Raw genomic sequence first — 18897 nt, 5'->3', positions numbered from 1 at the left:
TTTCTCATTTTATAAAAGAAAAGCACTTTCTTTTGGCCCATTCCAAGGTTTCAAACCAAGGAATAACTCCACAATTCCTTTAATCAAGAAATTATGCATTCTCTCACTAACTTGTATTATTAATATATTTTTTCATAAATTTTCTTTTTATGGTTTGATAAATATCAGAAATGGTAATATATTCATACTGTTTTGAATAATTGCATGGTACTAGTAATTATAATAAAAACCCAATCCTGATGAAATTTTTCTACACTTATAACCTTATGGTCAAAGGTCATTTTAAAAAAACTTGTTCTAGTGTGTTGTTATTACATATAAAACCTGTTATGCTGGGCGCGGTGGCTCACGCCTGTAATCCCAGCACTTTGGGAGGCCGAGGCGGGTGGATCACGAGGTCAAGAGATCGAGACCATCCTGGTCAACACGGTGAAACCCCGTCTCTACTAAAAATACAAAAAATTAGCTGGGCATGGTGGCGCGTGCCTGTAATCCCAGCTACTCAGGAGGCTGAGGCAGGAGAATTGCCTGAACCCGGGAGGCGGAGGTTGCGGGGAGCCGAGATCGTGCCATTGCACTCCAGCCTGGGTAACAAGAGCGAAACTCCGTCTCAAAAAAAAAAAAAAAAAAAAAAACCTGTTATGTAAGACAGAGTAGAAAAAACTTTCAATTATAAATGATAAAATTCTATGAGAAATTGAATAAATATATAAGTTTAAGGAAAAATAGAAAAGATGTAAAATTTCCAACTGTTGAAGAAGATCTTGTTAATGTGGCTAATGTTTTAAAATCACTGTAGTATTCAAGTCTGGGGCTAGAAACATATGTGTATGTGTGACACCTTGTCATACTTAATAAAAGAAGAAATTCTATCACCATCATCTATATTCACACTCATCCTGTTGTTTCTCTGTTTCTCTAAAGAGCTCTACTATGCATTCTTTCAGATGGAGCATGTCAAAAGCACACAGGAGTCAACTTAAAGGCAATTCCACTGGCCAAAAATGGGACACTCTGAAGAGTAAAAAAATAAATAAATAGTGTGGAGTCAACTTAAAGGCAATTCCACTGGCCAAAAATGGGACACTCTGAAGAGTAAAAAAATAAATAAATAAAAGAGGGAAACATCAAACATATAAATCCATGAGTATCTAATAACACTAAAATTAAAATTTATACTTTTTCATCATTCACCTTGGGAGATTGCTAGAGTACCAATTTATTGTTCCGGAAAAGAAATGTACTTTTCCTTCTTTCCTGAGTTGGCTACAATTCAGAAGCAGCAAATATATGATGAAAGAAAATTCTTCTTAATAGAAGAATCACAGCGAATAAATATAGATGGAATAAAATAATTAGAAAATCACCATTGCATAAACTCTAATGAAATAACAGATCCAGATAATGTTTGTCCAGGTAATGTCTGCCATCATGAGATGAAAAGACAAAGGGAAATTTACAACAAATGAATCTGACTGATAACATTTATGCTATTGATTCATATTAATGTCACTAAAATTGGACAACTAGAAATTGTTTCTTCTTGTGTAATTCCACAGGAATTATAAACACAGGAATACCTGTGAAGCATTCTTGCCATGAACACTGAATCTAACCAAGTTGCTAGGTCTAATTTCTGTTTTTGTTTTTGTTTTTTCTTTCAGAAATATGTGAAGTAAAGTAACATGTTAAAAAGCCATGGCAGAGAAAACAGAGAAAGGAGAAATGCTACAAATGAAGAGACTTAAGAATCATTTCAACTAAATGCAATGCATAAATATTATTTAGTTCCTGATTTGAACAAATCTTCATAAGACATACATTTTTGAGACAATTGGTGACACATGAATATATGTTGCTTACTGCTTAATATTAAGAAAATTATTTTCTTGAATATGAATAGTACTACCATGATAAATCTTATTTGTTAGACATGTAAACAAAAGCATACATGAGTACAATATGTTTGGAGTTAGCTTTAAAATACTCCAAAAGAAAAGAGTAAGGGAGATGAAGGTTTGTTTTACTGTTTTTCCTTTTGTATGTGTTTGAAAATGTTCATTAAAAATATTTTAAACAAACCATATAGAATTTATATTCTATTAGATATATTTAAAATACACATAATGGTTTTATTTATTTATTTAATTTTTTTGAGACAGAGTCTCACACAGTCACCCAGGCTGGAGTGCAGTGGTGCTATCTTGGCTCACTGCAACCTCTGCCACCTGGGTTCAAGCGATTCTCCTGCCTCAGCCTCCCGAGTAGCTGGGATTACAGGCGCCTGCCACTACACCCAGCTAATTTTTATAGTTTTTAGTAGAGATGGGGTTTCACCATGTTGGCCAGGCTGGTCTTAAACTCCTGACCTCATGATCTACCCTCCTCAGCTTCCCAAAGTGCTGGGATTACAGATGTGACCCACCGCGCTCGGCCAATAGTTTTATTTTTAATATAGCATACCAGAAATCACATATTTTCCAACTATTTAAGCTTATAACAAGAAATGTTAAGTGTCAAAATGTACAAGAGATTATATGCTTTTCAAAATTGTATTAGAGAGTACCTGAGCAAAAATAGTTGAAGGTGTTGTTCTAAACAATAACTCCCTCCAGCCTCAGCAGCAAGGAGAGAAAGGAGAGAATTCAAATGGGACAGAGCTGACAAACAACTTCTTAATCCTATTCCCCAGGTAAATTGGGACTTCTTAGCTCTACTACATTTCCCTAGAGGAAGGGTGAGAAACAGGTTCTCATAATTCCCTCACAATGAACTATGTGCTTAAGACTGCCATAGAATCACCATAATTTAATACTGCTTTTGTAGCTTGATCTAGCTCCCTAAACCAGATAGTGATGATCAATGCATTAGTTCAAAATCCAAATTGTGAGGGAAGGTTAGTAAAGTTCAAAGTAAAGCATACTGTCAAGTGAGAAATTACCTTCATGTAATGGTAGCCACCAAATACATTACGAGGCAGGCTAAATCTGAGGGCTCACAGACCAAATTAACATGTTCATTTCATATAATTTACTAAATAAATTTAAAGCAAAAAGCAAGGGGAAAGCAATGAAATAGGTTGACACTCTTATGATAGGATGTGAGTGGCAGGACCACCGAGTATGTATCCTGGGTTACATGCTAGTCACATGCTCTGCTTTCTCTGTGCCATGTCAGCCTTCCTTCTAATAAGGTGTTGGAAGAACCAGGGTTCAGGTTTGAGTCAGGTGTCCTAGACAGAAGGTGCCTGGGGTCAAAGGCACATACTTGACAATGAGAGAACAAAGGGGCAGGTATACTAAAGGGTTTTATTTGCATTTCTTGGGCATAGTACTGTGGGCCAATATAGGACCTTACTGGATGTCATAAGTAAGTGGCATGTCATAGCTGTCAGCCCAGAAGTGAGAAGATCATAAATTGGTCTTTCTACCTTTCTATCAAGTAAATGCACACTTGTCTATTCTACCATATCCCATTTATTTTATTTGTCTTGGCAAGTTTTACAGGTTACTAACTTGCTTACCATGTATACTTAATACATCTTTTAAATTCTGCTTTTCTTAAACTACTTTCTTACTCATACCTATATTAATACATGCTAGGAGTTTCACCTGTATCTCATAACATACTAGCTGACTTCCTATCTATTGTCAAGATTTCTTATAAATGTCATCATCTAATTTATTTTCTTCTATAGCAGAATTGAATATTCAAACTCACATTTTCTAGTGGGATAGAGATAGCAGAGAAAAGCATGCATATGGAAGAAAGATACAAGTGAAGACAAGAAATGGAATTACTATAATTTTCAAAGATTTCAGGTCTCTTTTCTCTAGCTTCCAACACAGCTGGTAAACAGATGTTACCACTCAAAGGCCAGTCCTAATGTACACTGGAAACACTTAGGTAGAGTTTTAGGTCATATTCCACAAAGCAAGAGTTTGTATCTGTGCCTTGAAAACTGCTGCAGCATTCTAGCGGCAATACCTTATTTTCTGCCACTCAACATGGCCTCACCTATTTAATTGCCACATACCTCCACCAATGATGAAACGGCATTCCCATACTACCATGGAAGCCATTATACACTGTGGTATGAACTTTAGGCATGTTAAAATATTGGCAAGGTAGCTAATGACTGGTGGTGCAGAAGATATAAGTGGCTGCCACACTCAACCTTACTAGGAGTCATGGAGATCTCATTTGCAAAGGCCCATTTCTAATAGAGCTGGTCCAGAAGGTTAACCATTCAACTGAATTAAGAAAGACATTTGATTTCTTCATTAAATCTACCTTTGTGGTATTGTGTAAACATGTAAATCACATATATACACCTGCATTGCCAAATTATTCTTTTTAAAATCAATTTTACAACAATTAAAATATAGTTTACTGTGAAACAGTCTATTCTTCTACAGTGTAATAGTTATTTCCCTGAGTGAACTTGCATTATCAAAACTCATTTTATAAAAATAATAGTTTATTTTTTTAAGTGAGAAGGTTAAGAACTAGAGTTCCAGACTCTCAAATAAGTTATTTTTCCTATTGAAATTTCAGTGATAAAGATTTTTGTTGTTTCATTTTAATAGCTGTAATTGTACAACTAGACAAACTAAATGTCTTAGGATAAATCTAGCTATCTAGCTTTTGCCTTAATCTACACTACCAGACTGTTTAGCAAAGCAGTTCTTGCATATTCTTATCACTTTATTATCCTGTCATCTATTGCTATGATGAACAAATTAATTTTACGTAAACATAAACAAGGTACCTTTGTGGCCCTCCGAATGTGTTTCCCCTAAAACCACTTTGCTAATTCCTGACTCCATCCTCTATCCATTCAATCAACAAATTATTGAGTACCAACTATTTCTAGACTTTGAAAACAAGACAATGAATTCAATGTTGACAAGACAATATTGTTACCCCAACTGGTTGAATTTTCATTATAATGAATGTAAACACAATTTTAATTAACTTGTCTTATTAAAAACAAATTGAATGATTATAACTGAAGTTATAGAAATGCTCATATTAAGATTAAAAAAGTATATTTAAAAAATCTATTCTTGGAATTAGCAATCATATTTTTTTTTGTTTTTAGTATTTAATCTATGATTTTTGAGATATATTTTTTTAAACAAAGGTGTGGCCATATTAAATATACAGTTCATATACAGGCTGTTTGGTAGGCTGAGGCAAGAGGACTGCTTGACCCCAAGGCTGTTTAGAAGGTTGAGGCAGGAGGATTGCTATATTGCTAAGCAACATAGCAAGACCCAGTCTCCAAAAAAATAAAATGAAATACATATAGCTGGGATCACTGAATGAGAATATTCCTGTGTTACTAAATATTCATTGAGAACATGATTTTTTATTACCTATTTAATATTCTAGTTAGTGGCTCCAAATGCATCTTATTGTAATTAAAGCTATGATTCTTGTATATATACCTTTGACCACACCACTGAATTGTTCTTTAAGTCTAGAAGTTAAATCCCTGGATCAAAATACATGCACATTTTTAAGGCTGTCGCGTATCTCCAAAATGAATTACTTATTGATAATGAATCAATTTCTAAAATTACCAGAAGTATTACATGAAAGCCCATCTAACAGCACCCATTAGTGGAGCAAAATATTATTTCTTAATTTTGCCAATTTTAGAAAATGTTATGACTGGTAGTGAACATTTAATTTTTAAACTATCCAATTGTTAAAAATTATATCCATACTCAAGGAGGGCTATCAAGGGATCATCAGTGAGATTTTATAAATTAAAAATTATTTTAGTTCTACTTAGGAAAACATTTAATTAAGAGAAGAAATTCCTAAAATATAGAATATGCATGTTAAGCTCCTAGATATTTTAACAATAACTAAGTTCAAAATATCTAATTAGCCCAGTGTCCCCTTTCCCATATACTTGTGAGAACATATCCAATTATCTTGAAAAAGGCAATTAAAATTACTATTAATAATCTTGATACTAAGACATGTTATAATTCATTTGATAATTACATTTCCCACAAAGATTCTGTCAACATAAACTGTGAAACTGTAGATCTATCCTGTTTACAAGTATCAGAAACAATATGTTCATTGTTCTGTTGTACTTAAATGCTGCATTGCAGTTTTTCTTAACAGGTAATATGTGACATGAAACATATCTGATTTTATGCTTCATAATTTCCATTCTGTTGTTTAACACTTAAAAATTATATTTATGTATCACACATGTCAGAAAATGATTTAAATAATTAAAGTAAGAAAAGTAATAGCAACCATGCCTTCCATTTCAAATGCAAAATAGAAATCTTTTGTTCCTAGATGTTAAAAATCACCTTTAATCAGAAATGCAAAGATTTATATTTTTTAATTTATGTAGCCAGTATTAAATATTTGGTTGAATTGTTTATGTTTTATATTTTCAGAAATTTATTATGCACCAAAATATTATGTCATAAAAACTGGAGACATCAAAAAACTGCATTTCAAGATTGACTTATGAATTTCAAAAATTCATTATTTCTATTCATTATTATGATTTTTTTATAAGAAGGAAAAGAAAGAAGAATAAATGTAATTATTTTAATTTTAAAAGCACTACAGGAAAAGGTATTAATTTAAGCCAGACTGAAGCTTACATTATTTATTGCTATTTTTCTTCAAAAATATGCATTAGAATAAATATTTTTCAAAATACTAAGGTAAACACAATGCATCGTTCTGGCATATTTATTTCTTTGAAAAGGTGTTCCGAATTTTAGACAACATAAATACTAGGCACTGTGGTGGTTGCCATAGTAACAAATAAATAGGAGCATAAAAATACATGCAATTTTTCAAATGTATCCACTTTTTTTCATAAATAGGCATATGTTATAGGTAAAAGATTATTCAACTCTTACTTTAGCTCCTGTTTTAGGGGGAGATACATGCAAATCTATAGAAATAGAAGATTATCATGTAGCAATGGAGCAGGCTCAAAAAAATTTTTAAATATTATGTGGGAAATCTTAAGGTGTTTTAATGTACATTTTCCAAAATGAAGGCAGGAAAAAAACTTCTTTTACTCTATCTTACTTTAATGGACAGTGTTCTTTAGGTAAGGGTAAAGCTCATAAACTTCTTTTTCTCCCAAGCATGAACTTTCCTTTTATTTTGCATAAGTTTATTATTCACATGCATAAATGCAGCACATCACCTTGGAAAACTGAAAGCCCTGTTGATCCCAAAGAAGCAGAAGTTGTTTAATGCTCATCCAGGAACTACTACATGAATAAAAGATCTTCTCTTTTTCCACTCCCCTAATTAAAACAGTCTTCCTATTTACAGGTATCTGAAGTGACATGGTACTTATAAAGTCTTCTGAATTTTACACTTATAGTTTAAAGGGTTGCAGAGGAAAGCAATTCCACAAGCCATCCTGTGAAGTTTGTTACCTATTAAAAGGTACTGGGAAGCCAACCACAACAGAACAGAAAAGTTGCTCAACTATTATTGAGAAATAAATCCTTCAAACCTGATTACAAAAATTTGGACCTCCAATTTGCTTCAGCAACAATTATTATGTAATGTTCTCCTGAGGTGAAATTTAAAACTTTGTAAAGATCACCATCTAAGCAGAGTACCAAAGGCAAGGTAACAAAACAGTGCGCTAGGGCTCACCTTATGCTCACTCTGTAAGGAAACCACGTGCTGTCACGGCTAAGGACTGACTAGTCTATCAGAGGGAAAACAATGAGAAACATCCTTATCATGTGTATGCACAATACTATTTACTTTTATGGAAGAGAAATCATTTATTTAAATAATGATATACAACAATAATTATTATGTTTTTACTAAACAAGTTCAACATAATTCAACATGAACGTAATAAAAACATGATAGAAAAAGGCACTGCCCTCAGTGAGCTCACACTTAGATACTGTAGCAACATAAGAACTTTCAACTATTGTATTAAACTTTCAACATAACAACTTCATAATTTGACTAGTCAAGACATACCAAATATTAAGAAAGTATGACTTAATTTCCCATCTAAAATGTACAGCTCAATCTCAAAACAAAGATAACAGCTTTTGAGTTAACTTGAGACTTCACCTAATAATAACATGACAATAAATCTCTGGAGAAATATCACATCCACCTAAATTCACATAACTACAATCTGCTACCTTTAGTATTCTAACACAACTACTCAGAATCTGGGATGACCCAAAATGAAAGAGAAAAGATTATGCAACCCTCTAGGAGTAAGGAATAAATTGTCTCATCCTTATTGCCATTTGGCATTTAGATTACATCAGGTTTAACTCAGATTACAGCTTTCATTTTGCCAGTTGGGAGATACAATTAGAATGACTATTTTATTCACATTGCGTTCCCTGACATAAAGGTCTCTGTTTACTGTCTCTTTTTTTATATACTATAGCACATGTACAAGTGTGTGCATACACACACACACAACACACATTCATATGTACTTATAAACATATATGCTTAACATATTGTTTCTTTGACAATACACATAATTTCCATTTTGAATTTTTCAACTTCAGTAGATTTGACTTGCAAATCGAGGCGATGACCACCTCTTCACAATTTTCACAATCTCAACAAGGTCTTCTAGATTCAGCTGGAAGCAACATAAATGAGAACCTAATACTTTGTGAAATTCTTCATACAAGTTGGTGCAAAGCATGACCTTTTTCTATACCTGAGCTATCTAGCAGCATAGCCTGAAGCAGCATGCCACAAATAGGACATTTCTTTGGAATATAATACTTTATCTTAAATATTCAAAAAGTGAAATATCCAATTTACTTGATAAATTATCAGTTAATTTTAATATAAAATGGTTCCAACAGATGGTTTCCATTTGATAATAAACCACATCGAGAAAATAAACACAAAACATTTATTACCCACAGCATTGGTGACAGTGCCTAAATAATGTGGTCCACTAACTTCAGTGTTCTTCAGAGTGCAGAAACATCAAGAACTTGATGATTTTCACAAAACCAACTGTTGGTTACAGCTTTAGATCATATTTTCTTAAACGCCTTATTCTTAAAGATAATTTATAGCTTCAAGTCTGATGTTCGATATTTACTTAAAATTATTTGATTATAATGCCAGCACCCACTCATCAGCAATGCTAAACTTCCAAGCACAAACAGAATAAGCACAGTGAAGTATCCAACCACCTTTGATTACTGGATAGTAGCAAGAAAATTCTTCAGTTTACAGAGTCTAGTATAAATAGAAATGTCCATGACTGAGGGTTATGGAATTAGATAATCAGTCTCTATGAAGTACATTGTAAGCTTTTTTTTTTCCTTGAAGGGATAATTAGTTCAAACTTTAAGAAGTCCAAAAGTAAATTAAAATATGAGTGAAGGGCTGGGCATGGTGGCTCACGCTTGTAATCCCAGCACTTTGGGAGGCCGAGGTGAGCAGATCATGAGGTCAAGAGATTGAGACCTTCCTGGCCAATATGGTGAAATTCTGTCTCTACTAAAAATATAAAAATTAGATGGGTGTGGTGGTGTGTGCCTATAATCCCAGCTACTCAGGAGGCTGAGGTAGGAGAATCACTCGAACCTGGGAGGCAGAGGTTGTAGTGAGATCACGACACTGCACTCTAGCCTGGTGACAGAGTGAGGCTGTGTCTCAAAATATGAGCCAAATATTTATGACTGTCAACACAGAATAGGTCACATGGATGTGACTACTACAAAAGGAAAGAAGAATATCTTTTTATTCTCTTCTCTCCCACTCTTTTTAACTAAATGTCTCTGCTTTCACCATCACAAAATGATGGAAAGATGTCATTGGAGACTGGAAAAGGGAAAATCTATCCATTTTTAAAGCAAGGGGAAAATTATTTTGGTAATTAGACAGCTTAGTTTAACTGGAGACATGAATATAGAATCAGAAGAGCCAAATATGCCAGATGAACTTTCTATGATAGAATGACAGGTCACATCAAGCAAGAAGTGAACAGTGTAATCTATTTCAATGTCATAAACCTTTGTATTCCCTTCTCCAATTCAGTAGGATAGGAAAAAATGATTTAGGAAAAAAAGAATCTTAAAATTGACTTCAACACTCAACCAATGGCTACTGACACATCTCTCTTTTAAGGATCTGTTTCAGAATAAAGTCAGCTTTTTTACTGATGACTCATAGTAAGGAATCTTGGCCTACTTTACATTTTGGCCCCATCACATCAGATCTCTGAGAGCTGTGAAATTTTAAAGCAGGTATTTCCTTTTCTTTTTTTGTTTTTCCCTCAACGTTTGACCTTTTTTTCCCCTGTAGAGCTCTTAAATGACTTGTTAATTCAACTAAGTGGTGTTACCGAGACAGCAGTGCAACACCATTGTAAATATAAACCCAAATTAGGTAGAAATTTTGAGAGGGAACAAGAAAGCACTTTGTGAACGAATTGAAAGGGTTTTCTATGACTAGAGAGGGTAATCATTATTAGAGTGGTGCTTAAAATATAAGTGCTGGGAGAAACACTTGAAACTTGCAGAGTGTGAAGAATAGCTGTTATTTGGTTAGAGGAGAAATAATGTAAAGATCAAGCGTGTGGCATCGAGGGATGAACCCACTTTTCATGAAGAGAAATCTCAGTGTCATGAGACAAGCTGGTTGACTACATGAGAGGTCTGGAAACATGACTATGCTGGAAAGAGGTCTCTCACTGGGGAAAGGAAGTCAAACATTTGGCTTGTATTAGGGAATCAGGCAAGAGCAAATAGTATGTTGAACTGAGCTGCCTATGAACCAGGAGAATTGTTGTTCTTCATGTAATTGACATACCTATTTTCCCAGTCTTTGTTACCATTTAAACATTTAAAATAATAATTTAGATATCGTAGAAAAAGTTTGGTTACTGAGTTACTGTTTGATCTTAACTTTCTTTCTTTTTTTTTTTAAGTCAGAGTCTCACTCTGTTGCCCAGGCTGGAGTGCAGTGGAATGATCTCTGCTCACTGCAACCTCTGCCTCCTAGGTTCAAGCAATTATCCAGCCTCAGCCTCCTGAGTAGCTGGGATTACTGGCACCCACCACCATGCCTGGCTAATTTTTTGTATTTTTAGTAGAGACAGGGTTTCACCATGTTGACCAGGCCAGTCTTGAGTTCCTGACCTCAACTAATCTGTCTGCCTCCACCTCCCAAAGTGCTGGGATTACTGGTGTGAGCCACCACACCTGGCTGATGATTTTCACTTTCTTTCTAAGCCTGCATACCAGGGAACAATCAATCAGGGATGCTCCCAGGCTAGAAAGGGAAGAGTGCCCCAAGGCGTTATTTGTACCTTTACACCCAGAAAGACATGGGAATGAGTAACTAAGTAACTACCCCCAATTGCTCTTCTCTCAGCTCTCTCAACAGGAGTCACACTCTTTTCTTCCCCTCTTACCTTAGGACATTACAGAATGTTTAGGGGAGCTACCTACCACATAAACAAGCTATGCCAGATAAAAGGGACTTTATTTTGTAACTAAAAAAAAGGGGGGAGGGTGGGGATTATTTATATTTACCAAGCCAAGACTCTAACAAATAATTTATTTAAGTTAATAACTGAAGAAAATATAGCTAAAGAGAATGGCCCTGTAGCTTCAGGAAACATGAAAGTAGTGCACTGTAATGCAAAGTCCCCTGGGACTAGGTCATGGAGTTTTGAAGTTCTGGTCCTAGTTTAAGGCCAGACCTGTGGTAAATCCTAAACTCTTTGCTGTACATTTTCCCTGCCTGTCTAAAAAATGAGGGTGTGAGATGCTGATAAAAGAGAGAAACTCCAAAGTTCTCTGTCTCTAAAATTTTAGTCATTTAATAGAAGAGCTTTTACATATAAAAGCTAAGCTAGTATGACAGAAAATGCCATAGATCTGGACTCAACTGACTTGGGTTTGAATTTTTACCTCTGTCCCTTCCCAGTCTCATTGCTTTATGTGCATGATAATAGTATCTGCCTTACCTACCTCACAGGTCTGTTGGAAGGATCAGTGAAAACATACACAATATGTAAAAGTGCTTATTAATTATAAATGTTAGCTCCTATTTTTGTATTTAGGTCTGTCTCCTGAATTGTCCAAGAAACAATGTCTAGACATGGTAGAAGGTATTCCAGAGACTCTTTGCTATTAGAGAAGATACAGTTATTTACAATTTACAACTTCGGATTGTTTGCTTCCTCAGCTACTGGTTTGCTAACAATGCCACAGTTGGACAGCCCAGGTTTCTATTAATACATACTGAGGTATGGAGAGCTGTTCCCTGTCATAGGAAAAATATGTAAGTTTTCCAAACCAATTCCTCTAAAGAAAGAAGTGGAGACTTTGGCCAAAAGTCAAGCACAGTATTCCCCCCTCTGCTTATCTGCAAGGGATATGATCCAAGACCCCCAGTGGGTGCCTGAAAGTGTATACAGTACAGTATTAGACCCTACATATAGTATGTTTTTTCCTATTGTATATATGATAAAGTTTAACTTATAAATTAGGCACAGTAAGAGATTAGCAGCAAAGAACTAATAATAAAATAGAACATTTATAAGAATATACTGTAATAAAGTTATGTGTCTGTGTTCTCTCTCTGTCTCAAAATATCTCATTTTACAGTACTTACCTATTTTTGGACTGCAGTTAACCATGGTTAACTAAAACCACTGATAAGAGGAAACTACTGTAGCTATGTTGGTTAGTGGTATTTTAGAAGTGTAAAGAGAAGCAAAGGATCATTGGTTGGGCTGTAGAAAGGATCGACTTAAAAGTCTAGATTAACACTAAGGTAAGGAATACCATCAGAAAAGAGTTGAGGGGATTTGGAATCACCATTCTGATTCCATAATGTGTATGTTAGTTGGACCTACTCTACAGATAAAGGAGGTCCCTGTGATGCAAAACCTGGGGAGGTCACCAGATATGGAGAGTAATTAATACATTTGGAAATCTTACCCACTACAAAGATTATTAATAGGGCTACCAAATGCTAGAGATGGAATGCTTTTTACTGATAATTTGCTTTTATATTACAATACCTAACTTTTCCCTCAGTAAATATGAAATTAATTTTAGATGGTTCTCAACTTTCCAAAACACAAAAACTTCATCTGTGAAGACCTAACACTTTTACTTTAAGTATATATAAAATGCAAACACACACAATTGAATATAAAATAAAAAGAATGGTTTCAAAGCAGCATGTAAAAATCCATTTTATTGATTTATAATCATATAACCTTCTTCATAAATAAAGATCCATAAAGATGGATCCAAGATGGCACGCAACTGCAAGGGATGGAATTTCATAGACCAAACCAGAGCAAAAAGGTTCAAAGGGAGGACTTAATGGAGACACATCCTCATTAGTAGAAAGAAATTCAACTCAACTCATTACGTATCAATTACCAACTAATACCTATCTTTAGAGAGACAGTAACATATAAACTAATTTATGTTAGTAAAGTTGAACCAAACATATTTCTAATCTTTTTTTTAAGACAAGAGGCTTGCTCTGTCACCCAGCTGGAGTACAGTGGCACTATCTCAGCCCACTACAACCACTGCCTCCAAAGTTCAAAAGATTCTCCTGCCTCAGCCTCCTGAGTAGCTGGGACAACAGGCATGTGCTACCACACCCAACTAATTTTTGTATTTTTAGTAAATACAGGGTTTCACCATGTTGACCAGGCTGGTCTTGAACTCCTGACCTTGAGTGATCCACCTGCCTCACCCTCCCAAAGTGCTGAGATTACAGGTGTGAGCCACTGCACCCAGCCTGTAATCATTTAAAGTGCTCTAGGTTTGGTAATTCTTACTGTATCTAGTTCCTTGACCAGCACTTGCTCCAAATCCAAGGCAGGAAACAAGTAACAACAGCACTTCCATCCTGATGACAATCTTAGCCCCATCTACTACCTGAGGCAAGAAACTGGAAAAACAGGATATATTGTGGGCTAAGATCAAAAGAACTGTTACAGGGGACCTAGAAATACCTCATTCTACATTTGGGTACACTTCCTTACCACTTCTTTTGCAGGATTACCTGACTTTAACCAAGACTAACTTATGACGTATTTCTAAGAGTATCTTTCTCTATACTGAAATTTCTGAATATTATTATATATATGTAATATATAAATCAATAAAATTTACAGATTTTTAAGATCCTAAATTTAAATACATATAGGTTCATTGTACTATGGAATAATCTTTCCTTTTCTTGTACTCAAATAAGAAAACTTCAGTTGCAGCTGGGCACAGTGGCTCATGCCTGTAATCCTAGCACTTCAGGAGGCCTAGGTGGGCAGATTAAAAGGTCAGAAGTTTGAGATGAGCCTGGCAAATATGGTTAAACCCTGTCTCTACTAAAAATACAAAAGTTAGCCCGGCGTGATGGTGGGTGCGTGTAGTACCATCTACTCAGGAGGCTGAGGCAGGAGAATTGCTTGAACCTGGGAGGCAGAGTTTGCAGTGAGCTGAGACCAGTATACCTGTACTTCATCTTAGCAACAGAGCGAGATTCCGTCTCAAAAAGAAAAAAAGAAAGAAAACTTCAGTTGCCCCAAATATAATAGAAACTAAAAATAGTTAATAGTGATAGAGGAATATTCATAAAGACTAACATTGCAGACTAGGATTTATACTACAAAGATTTTTTTAAAATATTAGTCTTTCAAATTAATATATCTGACTGCCTTTCTCTAATGCTCCTGCTTCACCTGCAGCACATCAGACAAGGTAATAATTTATGATAATCATATGAAAATATACAATTAATATTCACCACCTCTCATTCCTCATCACTTTAGATGATCAGTAATGCAGAGTGAAAATGCTGTCAGATTTCTAATTGCTTTGTAATGGGCTTGAAACAGGGAAATCATTAAAGGCAAACAATCTGTCATTTGTCTGTTACTTTAACTATCTATCACACCAAAAAACTCATTAAAGAAATTGCTAATGAGCCACAACAGACTAGATTCATGGTGCTTCTATAGCAGATTAAAAAGTAATACTATGAATTGCTTAAAGTATTTTTAAAATATGATATTTTTGTGAAATTCATCAGAAAACATCTATTCTTCGGTATATTTTTTAAGATATGTGGTTTCATTATTTTGGCATTTAATCCATCATTGCAGAAATCCCTTTAGCATACAAGACTTGTTTTTCTCAGTCTCTAAATAATTAAACTGAAAGGTTTCAAGAAGCTGAAATGCTAAATGTGTTTATTACTAGTAAACTGACATAAGTAATAAAAAAAATATAGTAACTCTAATGCTAAGTGAAGAATGTGTTTTAAAATGTGATTTTTACTCTCATATCTCTTGTGGATTTAAACTGATGAAGTTGCAATGCTTTATTCATCTTAAATAATGCTATCATCATACAAAAATTACATTTGATGACTGAATTTGAGCATAATAATATTAAACTGTGTGTAATAACATTAAGTATTTTGAAATCTTTGAAAATATTCACCAACACTAAAATGTTTCACAATTTTACTTCATATAATTTTAGGGGAGGAAATAAGTCATTTCTTTAAGTGAGCACACAAAATTTCGTATGCCTTTATGAATCCTACTTTTCCATATGACATACTTAGCATTTAAAAACGTATAAAAATAACACTAATCTTATTTTAAAAGTCAGTGCCTTATTTTGAAAAATATTCAAGTAACAAAGATAACAATGATACTAATTAAGTTTTCCATTGCTAATGATGAATGAAGTCATGACTTTAATTTCCTATAACAAAAGATGAGGCTCATTAATAAAGTCAAACTTCTACATATGTTGACCTATTCATATCTATTAGAATTCACACAAATTTAAAAACCTGAATGCAACAGCATGTTTAGCCAGGTGCCATAGTTAATATACACTAGTGAATTCCACACTAACTTCAAAAGGTTCCATAACACCCTGGAAACATCTTCATTATACTCTCTAATTGACTTAAACAAATTTCAAATCAACTGTTTAACACATTTTAACCCACAAATTAACACCCCTTGATCATTCAGATTAACCTTTCTTCCCTGAGTCAATTACATGCCAAAAATAAACTTTTCAGAAAAAAATTCAGTATTAAAAAAATAAAGTAGAGAAAGTAGCATGCTTTAACAAACAGTATAGCCAGTCCCTGACTTAGGATGGTTTGACTAATAATTTTTCAACTTTACATGGTGTGTATTCTACTAATACATGTTCAGTAGAAACCGTACTTTGACTTTTGAATTTTGATCTTTTCCCAGGCTAGTGATGTAGTAAAATAATCCCTCATGATGCTGGGCAGTGGCAGGGAGCAGCAGCTGCCAGTTAGCCATGCAATCTCTGAGGGTAAACAACCAATACTCTATGGAATACTGTGTGCTAGATGATTTTACCCAACTGTAGGCTAAAGTAAGTGTTCTGAGCACAGTTAAAGAAGGCTAGCTGAAGCTATGATGTTCAGTAGGTTAGGTGTACTAAGGCACTAATAGTATTTTCAGCCTAAAATGTGCTTATCAGGCATAACCCAGTCACATGTCAAGGAGCATCTGTATATAAACGCATATCCCCATGTGACTAGAAGAGATTACCACAAACTTCAGGGTAATTTGAAAGTGCACAGAAAAACCAGAGTAGTCATAAGAGAAAAGGGTAAAGAAGTGAATGGAGGGGGCCGGGCGCGGTGGCTCAAGCCTGTAATCCCAGCACTTTGGGAGGCCAAGGCGGGTGGATCACGAGGTCAACAGATCGAGACCATCCTGGTCAACATGGTGAAACCCCGTCTCTACTAAAAATACAAAAACTTAGCTGGGCATGGTGGCGCGTGCCTGTAATCCCAGCTACTCAGGAGGCTGAGGCAGGAGAATTGCCTGAACCCAGGAGGCGGAGGTTGCGGTGAGCCGAGATCGCGCCATTGCACTCCAGCCTGGGTAACAAGAGCGAAACTCCGTCTCAAAAAAAAAAAAAAAAAAAAAAAAAAAGAAGTGAATGGGGGAAAAACAAGTTGGTATTTGTATGATTATTAAACAGAAGATGGATTACAGACAATATCTTTAATAGGCTCATAGAATGATTCAAACATCAGATGTGCAGATAGGAAAACAGGACCAAACATCCTAGATAAGATAAAGACCTATAAGAGATAGGAAAAAAGTTAGAAATAATTGACACATAATGCTAAAAAACAAGAAAAACACAGTAGCAAGTGTGGTTCCACAAAAAAGTATTTACCTCTTCCTATTTCTCTCCTCCTTAGCCCACTGCCTTGCACAAACTCAACGAAAGTTCATCGATGATGACTATTGTTGAAATGGCAAAGGAGAGAACAGACTGAGTTAAGACAACCAACAAAGGGAAAAATGCAAAAATGAAAACCATTTCTAAAAGATGAGCTAGGATTGTTCATTAGAGCTGATTCTCAATACTAGCTAAAGCTTTATGCTAACCTTCCAAAAAAAGAAGACAGGAAGTTTTTTCATTCTAGTCATTCACCTCTCCATTCCTTCAAAACACTATTTAAAACTAACACTTTATACATCTTCCTGGATTAGCTTCATCTTGATTCAAGGATTTCAATCATTCAAGTAATCTGTTCTACATATTGGTGTATCTGCAAGTTATTAATTAATGCCACAGCACCTGGTATTTCCTCTGGCATAGCACTTCCTATAGTTATTTCAGTTCCTGTTTAAATGTCTGTTTACCCAGATAAACTAAGCTTTTGAGACGACTACAGTCAACTTTGTTTTGTGTCTCTTGTAACTAACCGAGTGTGGAGTACATAAGATACACTCAGCAAATATTTGTTGATTGTGTGAATAGATGAATGAAGGCTGTATATATATAATCTAGCTAATTCTTGGTGGTTTTTCTATTTCCCAGTAGATTCTAAGTTGCTCTAGAGGGAATCATTCAATTTCAGAACATAACCATAATGTCCCATGGTACTTAAATACAGCTTAGTTCACTGGTATCAAAATCTTAAAATTCAGAAATAAAAATAAAGGAAATGAAGGAATTGACGATGGAACTACCAAAAGAGCCAAGTAAATATAATCCTAGGAGAGGAAATAACTAGCAGAATTACACTAAAATACATATATATATATATATATATATATATTAAACTAAATATATAAATATATATATATAAATAAATACATATATTTCAAGTATTATCCAGCAATGAGAAGCACAATTGACTAATATGACATAAAATTAAGAATCTGTGAATGTCTGATGGACATTAGCTTATGGGCAGGCATGTACTAAAGTGATAGATTTAATAACAGATGTCATTTTTTGCTATCACCATGACAAAAGATCTTAAACTCTTGATACATCTATCTACATCTATAGTACTTGATCAATCATCTTGGAATCAAATATTTAATGTATGCCTACCTTGGTTATGTCAGATGCTGATGACACAAATTAAAGTTTTATCTATACTTTTAATTTATCCTGAAGTCCAACCAAATGTGTATTTCAACAAATATTTCAGTTTGATTTTATTTTTCCAATTTAATTGTGTCTCGCTTTCATTTCCTCTCTTTGGAAATTCCTAAAATATTGTTATGAATGTCTAATATTCTAATATATCAAAACAGATCAACAAATATTAATTAATAACAACAATAGCTAACCTTTACTGAGTACTTACTACCTTCAGGCACAACTATCTCATTTAATTCTCACAACAAATATATAAGGAAAATACTATTTACTCCCATATTAGAGGAAGAAACCAAAGCACAAAGATGAATTCAATTCATATAGCCAGTAAGAGGAAAAGCCTGTACTAAACATATATATTCTGACCCTAGAGTTCATGCCCTTAACCATGATACTAACAGTTTATGTTTCTGCTATA

At 34.5% G+C, this 18897-nt stretch overlaps 1 protein-coding gene across 3 annotated transcripts in view; it reads right to left on the bottom strand.

Annotated features, from left to right (window-relative positions):
• The window catches only part of LOC116555169 (doublecortin domain-containing protein 1-like), a 122669-nt gene that overhangs the window by 100191 nt on the left and 3581 nt on the right, over nucleotides 1-18897 (bottom strand). Inside the window, exon 1 of one of the 3 annotated variants that reach the window (XM_032283661.1) lies at nucleotides 17256-18046. The exons of 1 other annotated variant lie outside the window; for it this stretch is intronic. The gene's annotated coding sequence lies outside the window, so the exon portion shown is untranslated. Of the gene's footprint in view, nucleotides 1-17255; nucleotides 18047-18897 lie in introns of those variants that run through there. One more of the 3 variants, XM_032283662.1, reaches the window with a different exon arrangement.

This window comes from Sapajus apella, unplaced genomic scaffold (genome assembly GCF_009761245.1).
Source record: "Sapajus apella isolate SASKATOON/1434 unplaced genomic scaffold, GSC_monkey_1.0 scaffold14, whole genome shotgun sequence".
In the NCBI taxonomy this organism is placed as follows: Eukaryota; Metazoa; Chordata; class Mammalia; order Primates; family Cebidae; genus Sapajus; species Sapajus apella.
This window is presented reverse-complemented; position numbering and strand designations above follow the sequence as displayed.